Genomic DNA, 8,227 nt, shown 5'->3' with positions numbered 1-8,227 from the left:
ATTGTACTTTCAGCCAACATTACATCAATATGAAGGAAGAATTCCATTGTTAAAATACATTATATCCTTCAATAGTAAAACAAAATGTAAAAATTAAAGGTTCCATGGTGAGAAGAAAGGGGTTAATTGGCATGGTGTGAAGGGAGAGAGAGATTCCAGCTCAGTGTAGCAAATGTTGAACTAAGATTCTTGGAATATATATATATATATGTGTGTGTGTATGTGTGTGTGTGTGACATGAGCGGGAATGTAAGCTTGTGGTGGTATGATGGAGTTAATACTAAAACTAAGTCTTTAATGGGTAAAAGGTCATTTATGACTGATTAGGAAGCATTTATGGGCTTAGAATATGCAGAAAAGGAAAAGGGAATGTCTGAGGCTAAGTGAGTGTGGGCTAAGGGGAAAAATTTATGAGCTTGGAGAGAGTTAAACCACAAGCAAAGTGACAAGAATAACAGAAATTTCAAAGGGGTTGGTGTGTGTTTTATGGGCTAGTGTGCTTACCCTCTTATAGTAGTGTTTAGAGAGGTATTAATTAACAAAAGTCCAAAATGTAGGACTGATCAGAAGGCAGAATAACAGACTTAATTATCTTAGGATTTGGCCATAAATGGGAGATTTGCTTTTGGGGCTGCTTTGGGTAATATGACACATGGTGAGTATTTGGGGTAATCTTGCATTAAATGTCAAGAATTCTGAAGCTGAGTTTAACCAATATGATTAAGGCAGGTATCAAGGGGAATCGTAGTGCTGCAATTGAGATTTGAACTCTAGGAAGTAGAATTCAACACCCTAAGCAAAGTGTCAAAATTTAAGCCCACTGCAGATGGTTCTGCTGGAGATCCCTTTATGCCCTCCAAACCACATGTTTCCAAATTTTCCCCTTTAGGATTCATGGGCTTGGCACAGAACCATTTCTTGAACATTTTTGACATTTATAGTATTGATTTGTTGAGATTTAGATAACTTGGTTTCAGCTCCCTTTTCTCTAGAGATATATTCTTGAGGAAAATGAAAAAGTTCCATCACCTATTAGACTTCAGCTGCTATTACAACCTTTGGGCACTGTTCATGTCAAGTAGAAGGTGATAGAAAATTGATGGGAGAGCCCTTAGTTCATTCTCAAAGATTTGGTTCTCTTGTAGAGGCTCCAACTGGACCTTGGTCATGGATGAACAAGATGGAGGCTATTTGGCTAGTCCTTTGCCTTTGTTTGAGTTCTTTGAATCGGGCTTGCTCATGTGGGTTGGACCCTTTGGGCTGGGCTGTGTTCTTCCCCTTTTTTACTTGGGCTTGTCCTCCTTTTATAGCATATTTGGACCTACAAAAATTACACATATTGCCATGGGTTTTCATCCCTCATGGACTCTTATTATTAGTAAATATTTTGGGGTTTTGATGAATATTTGTAATGGGACTTTGGGCAATGAGTCATAATATTTAAAATCACATCATAAGCTTAATTACTTCAAAATGCTTTTGTAAATAACATTTACTATTTTTGAAATGATGAATTCCATATCACAAGTAATGTTTATGGTTTCCGATAATCATGTCATAATTTAAGTGGTGAGCTTGTAGGATGAATAGTTACCATGAGTTTTGAAAATAAATATTATGAATGTTGTGATATAAATAGTGACCATGGGTTCTATATAAATTCCATGGGTTTATAATATCATATAAGATAAATATCATAGTTTTAAGATAAATAACTTTCCATGAGCTCTTATAAGATGATTGCCATAAATTATAGTAATATTGAAACATTGTTCATCATTGGATTTTTTAAGAGAAATAATTATGACATAGTATTTTTGCCAAGTGTTAATCTTGTGCTTTTGATAAAATAGTGTCAACGTAAATTGAGCTTTTGATATTGCCAGTGAGAACTGGGCTGTTTGATGTTGTCAGTGAGAATTGGGCTTTTTTTATGTTACCAGTGGAAATTGGGTTTTTGATGTTGCCAATGAGGACAGTGAGAATTGGGTTTTTATTTTTATTTTTATTTATTTTTATTTTTTTTATGTTGCCAATGAGGAATGGGCTTTTTGATATTGTGAGGGCTGGGCTTTTTAATGTTGCTAATGAGGACTGGGCTTTTTTGATATTGCCAGTGAAAATTAGGATTTTTGATAAATAATTTGCCATGAGATTAAATCATGGATTTTGATTATGGATTTGAATTTCACTGATAAAGTTGTTTTGCCATGTATTTGAATCATTGGCTTTAATTATGGATTTGAATTCCATTGATAAAATTGTTTTGCTATGTATTTGAATCATGGGTTTTTCAAATATTGCTAGGTGTAAAAATACTTGGGCTTTAGAAAAGAAATGAGATTTTAGCTTGCTCAATAAAATATAAATAATTTGGGATTAGGCTTTACAAAAATATTGGGTCTTATGGTGTTTTATATTTGTAGCCCAATTTTGTGATGGAAAGAAAAATGGTTGTGCGCTAGCATGATAATAGTCAAAAAATATTTTGGGAAGCCCAATAACTTGTGGGTGATGTTTGAAAATCTATAAGTGTTATTTAAATAATATTAGGTGATGTGCATGAAATATATACAATAAAGTACCATCAGATTTGCATTGTTAGCCTTATTTTTATATTATTTTGTGACTAATTATATATTATATTTGTTTTGTGGAAAATAAAGGCTATTCACAATTGAGAAGTTGAACAAGTCACAAGTTGAATGCAAAGTGGGGCTAGGCCAATTATAAAGCCAACTCTAGAGAAAGAGCTTGCCATGAAGTAAAGATTCAGCCCGAAGAAGTAGAGCATCCAATCCAGGCGTGAATTCAAGAATAAGCCCAAGGTGTAATTCAACATGGATGAAGTTTGCTAGGAAAGAAACTACAATCAAGCACAGGTGTCACAATAGAAAATAAGTCAACGTGGTGGGCTTTGGAAATCAATCACTAATTGAATTGTTGTTGTGGGCCTCCGTATTACTTCACTAAAGCATGTACCTGAAGTCTTAGTGTGTGGCTTGAAATATGAAATCCTAGTTCCACTTGCATTAGGATGAGACATAGTATCAGGCGGTGTAAGCAAGTATATAAATAGAGAGCAAAACAGGAAAAAAAAAAAAAAAAAAAAAAAAAAAAAAAAAAAAAAAAAAAAAAAAAAAAAAAAAAAAAAAAAAAAAAAGGACTGAACATATAGAGGCTGCGGCTAGGACTGGTGCGTAGGAGCAGAACGTATTCTTTTTGTCTATGGCTTTTCTCTAACACTGTGACTATTTCTTTCTCTATTCTATTTGTTTAGTTTAATGGTTAGTATTTTATTTTTATGTTTTCTTTCAATTACTATGAGTAGCTAAATTTATAATTAGGGTTGAGGATGAAACCTTGTTAAGGATTATTAGTAATATTTATGTGATTTGATTTTTCTCATAATAATTGTTCTTTAATGATTTAAATTGTTCTTGCTTCATATCAATTGACTAAGATGGGATTCTAGATATGAGTTCAATCATGTTTTTCTCATGATTTAGGATTTGTCTGAATTAATTGAATGCTTGGTTTATTAATTCTTGATTATAAAATCGGATATATCTTGTAATTTGTTTGACTACGGATACAATTTATGATTTGATTTTATACTTAAGAAGCGAAGAAGAACATGCTTTTGATTTTTAAAATAAGGGTTTAAATGATGATATTTTCCATGATAACAAGATTGATTTCTAGATTATCATGTACTGAGTTGGGAAAAGTTAATGATCATAAATATATGCTGATATGACTTACAAGGCGGATTCCAAAACCTTAATTCCTTTCTCTTGATTGTTTACATCTTTTTATTGCTTTATATATTTTGCTTAGTTTAACTATTTGCTTAATTTTATTATTTGCTTAGTTTATTTTATTGTAACCAACCAATTTTTATTTAAACTAGATTAGGATTAATTTGGTTAAGGTTTAATTAATTTTCCTACGTTCATACAAGTCCCTATGGGTTCGACCTCGTTTTTGTCCAACTATACTTCGGTACAGTTCGTACACTTGCGAGTATTTTAAAATTTCACAACATTAGGTGTAAAAAAATATACCCTAACAATGTTTCTTAAAAATTAAGTAGCTACTTCCATTGCTACAACAACAATTTCATCTTTGTCCAAAAAGATCCCAGTTCTTTTTTAAGGTGGTAAAAGCTTAATGTTTTAGCACCATTACAATGAATATTCTAACTTCAAATAATAATAAAAAATCCTGGCTAGCCTAGTATTTAAAAAAACTTTTTTTTTCTTTGTTGGCAGATGATTGCATCTTAATATATTAAGAAACAACGATTTTGTGTATTTATAATTTGTTAATATTATATGGATGCTTATTTAGAGTTCTTTTTTTTTTTTGTTTTTTTTTCCTTTCTCTTATACTCTCGCCCTCTCTAACTTGAATTCTCGGGTCTATCCGTGCTTCATGGTCCCTAACTTTTAGTACTTATACATGAGAGATGCTGTCATCGTGTAAATGGATGATGTATAATAATGAATGTATGATAATCATTGCCCCTAGTTCCCTGTTAGTACCCTATTCCCTCATATGCATGGCTATGTCAATGAAGTTCCATGGTCGAGGACTTGCCTTGAGGGAACTCAGTGATCCAACATTCCACATATTGGCCTTGCACTCCCACACAGCGTGACACGTGGTTTCTTCCTCATTTTCGCACAACTCACATTTCCCATCAACGTCAACACTCGTGTCTTATATTCGATAAGAGTTAGGAGGAAGTGCTTACAAGCTCTCCGCACAAAGATCCTAATTTTATTGGGATATTCTTATTGCTCCCAATAGAGATTTCTCCTTCGTACAATCCTTTTGAAAATCCTCTTTCGATCGATTGAGCAGCGATTGAAGGCCAGTCGAGCTCTTGAATGAATGTCTTCTTTGAGTTTCATCGTGGACCTTTTAATTTTGAACAATTAACACACATTATATACTCCATCTATGCTACAATGTCATGGAATTTTTCATCCTATATGCTAACATGGTGGAACTGGTGTTTTCCATTAACCTGGAGGAAAGAGGTCTTCTCCTTGGGATTTGTGCCTTACCCTTATGTACGGGTTCATTTCTAGGAAAAATGGGTGAGCGTGAAAATTACAAATGGCATTTGTGTATCAGTGTATGGTGTGGGTTATAGGTTAGCTTTAACGATTGTAAAATTAGGTGTGCTAAATGCTAAATTTTTAATATTTAGCACACTAAACACTAAAAAAATGCTCATTAAGATGTTCCAAATGTCATTTATATTCCAAATTGATAAAGCAAAAAACATATGTACTGTGCCGATGTGTACTTTTTCTAAGGGTAAATTTGTGAGTAGATTGATAGATAAAAGCTGTTTTTTTCTCAGCTATCTTGAGTATAATGGGAAATTTTGTGAATGGGCATAAGGTATTTGTAAAACTCGCCAACCCATGTATAGCTCATCACTTTATTGTGCATAAAAGCTAAATACAAGTGAAGAAACCCTTTGCATGCATCTACTAGATATATTTCGTACCTGTCAAATTGCGAAGCCTCCATTGTGGCTAGACATACCCATTAATTTAATGTTGATCATTATAATTATAATCCTACAAGTATTGACTCTTGAGGGCTGGGATTGAGTCAACCAAATCTCCTTAAACGGAATAAAACACAACTTAGCTTTTTATAAAAGCCCTCTACTCTAGGTTGATGTTTTGCCAAATACTCATTGGCCCAAAGCATTTTTCCCTTCAACCGGAGGATCTTGGTGGTTTCTCCAATAATGGCATCTTCAGGAAATTTTTTTAAAGGGGTCATTAAAAAACTTAAATTAAAAAAAATTTAATATAATTAAAGAGAACTTAAATACATCAAGTTATCAATAAATAAATAAAACGGAAATATATGAAGTTTTATAATTTCCTTTTATAAATTTTTATATTTTGAAATCATTACAAGATAGTTCAATAGTTCATTATTAGTTGTTAATATTTATTGTCAATGTGAGCAAATGTGACCATTTTATTTTGTTAAGTTTGTATAATTTTTTATTTTTTATTTTATGAAGTTGTTTATTATTTCTATAAAAATATTTTAAAGTAAATGACAAAACTCAACCAATTGACATTGTATTAAATTGGTATACACAGCCACACTCATCTACACATAAATAATACACTAAATGTTTATTTATGCTTGAACAATCACTAACATTACTATTTTTTCTTTTCTTGAATCACTAACTATATAACAAAAAATTATTATAATAACTACAAGAAAAATACCTTTTAGCGACAAATAATTTTGGACGGACCCAAAAAGCCCTAAAAAAAAAATCCTATTTTTGATGGCAAAATAAAGCCCTCGCAAATGCTTGGTAAAATGTGAAACATTTGTGACCAACAAGAAAAACTGTCGTAATTATGTGTTGTAACTATCACAAATGCTAATATTTTGGAGAGAAATTTTCCCTCTATAGTATTTGCGAGGGACAATTAAAATCTCTCGCAAAAAGTGTATTATTTGTGACGGTTAAAACTACACTACCACTAATACTAAATTATTTGCGAGGGCCAAGATCAACCTTCACAAATAATCATTAAAATGTCAAAAATTTTGGAGGGAAATGTTCCACCAAATTATTTGTGAGGGACAATAAAAATCCCTTGTAGAAAGTTTATTTTTTGTTTGGGTTAAAAATATGCCCTCACTAATATTAAATAATTTGCAGGGGCCAAGATCGACCTTCACAAATAATCATTAAAATGTCAAAATTTTTGGAGGGAAATGTTCCCAACAAATTTTTTTCAAGGGACAATAAAAATCACTTGTAGAAAGTTTATTTGTTGTGTGGGTTAAAAATATGCTCTCACTAATATTTTCGTCAAATTATTTGCGAAAGGCTATGAAAATCCCTCATAAAAAGTATATTATTTGTGAGGGCTAAAAAAAAATGCCCTCACTAGTAATAAATTATTTGTGAGGACTAAAATATTTTAAAGGGATCATTAAGAAACTTAAATTAAACAAAATTTAATAAAAAGAGAACTTAAATACATTAAGTTATCAAAAAAGAAAAAGAAAAAAAAGGAAATACATGAAGTTTTACAATTTCCTTTTACGAGTTTTTATATTTTAAAATCATTACAAGATAGTTCAATAGTTTATTATTAGCTACCACCGCACACCCTTGGTGCGATGATTACTCCACAAGTTTAAGTGCTTGTGATGTGGGGCAAAAGCCGGTATTTAAATCTCCAGGAGGGAATTTCATACACATATACACCTAAATTAGGTTAGAGTAGAATTTCTATCTTGTATAAAAAATAAATAAAAATAAATTAAAAAAAACCATTATTAGTTGTCAATATTTATTGTCAATGTAAGTAGATGTAACAATTTTATTTTGTTAAGTTTGTATAATTTTTTATTTTTTATTTTATGAAGTTGTCATTATCTGTGTTATTATTTCTACAAAAATATTTTAAACTAAATGACAAAATTCAACCAACTGACATTATATTAAATTGGCATAAATAGTTACACTCATCCACACATAAATAATATATAAATGCCTATTTAACCAATTAAATGCTTGAACAATCATTAACTTTACTATTTTTTTCTTGAATCATTAACTATATAACAAAAAGTTATTATTACATGATAACAATACACACACACACATGTAACAAACCTTATATATGTGTTTCCTAATTATTAAATTATATAATATTTATACTATACACACGCAAATTCATACACATCACAATTCACACAAATAACATTGTAACAAAATAAAATAAAATAAAATAACATACACAATCAGTATCAGACACAACCTCACACACATATAATATAAATTTATAATAAAGAAAAATACTCACAACTCACAAACGTTTACTTTTTACTCTTAGAGTTGGAGATGCCAAGATACTTAGATAAAAAAGAGAGATAAAATGAGATTCATGAGAATGAGATAGTTAGATGAAAAAGATAGATAAGATGAGATTCATGAGAATGAGGTCAAAGATCTTAGAGAGAGAGAGAGAGAGAGAGGTATGTGATCTATGTTGTTGTTTAGTTAATTTTGGGATGGGCTAATTTCTGTTGATGTTTGGGTTTGTGCTGAGCTGAGCTGATATGTGATTAGGATGTGCAAGATTTAAGTTAGGATGTGCAAAAGTATTTTTTAAGGATAAACTAAAGAAAAAAAATATTTTATATATATATA

Source organism: Quercus lobata, chromosome 4 (assembly GCF_001633185.2).
Source record: "Quercus lobata isolate SW786 chromosome 4, ValleyOak3.0 Primary Assembly, whole genome shotgun sequence".
In the NCBI taxonomy this organism is placed as follows: domain Eukaryota; kingdom Viridiplantae; phylum Streptophyta; class Magnoliopsida; order Fagales; family Fagaceae; genus Quercus; species Quercus lobata.
This window is presented reverse-complemented; position numbering follows the sequence as displayed.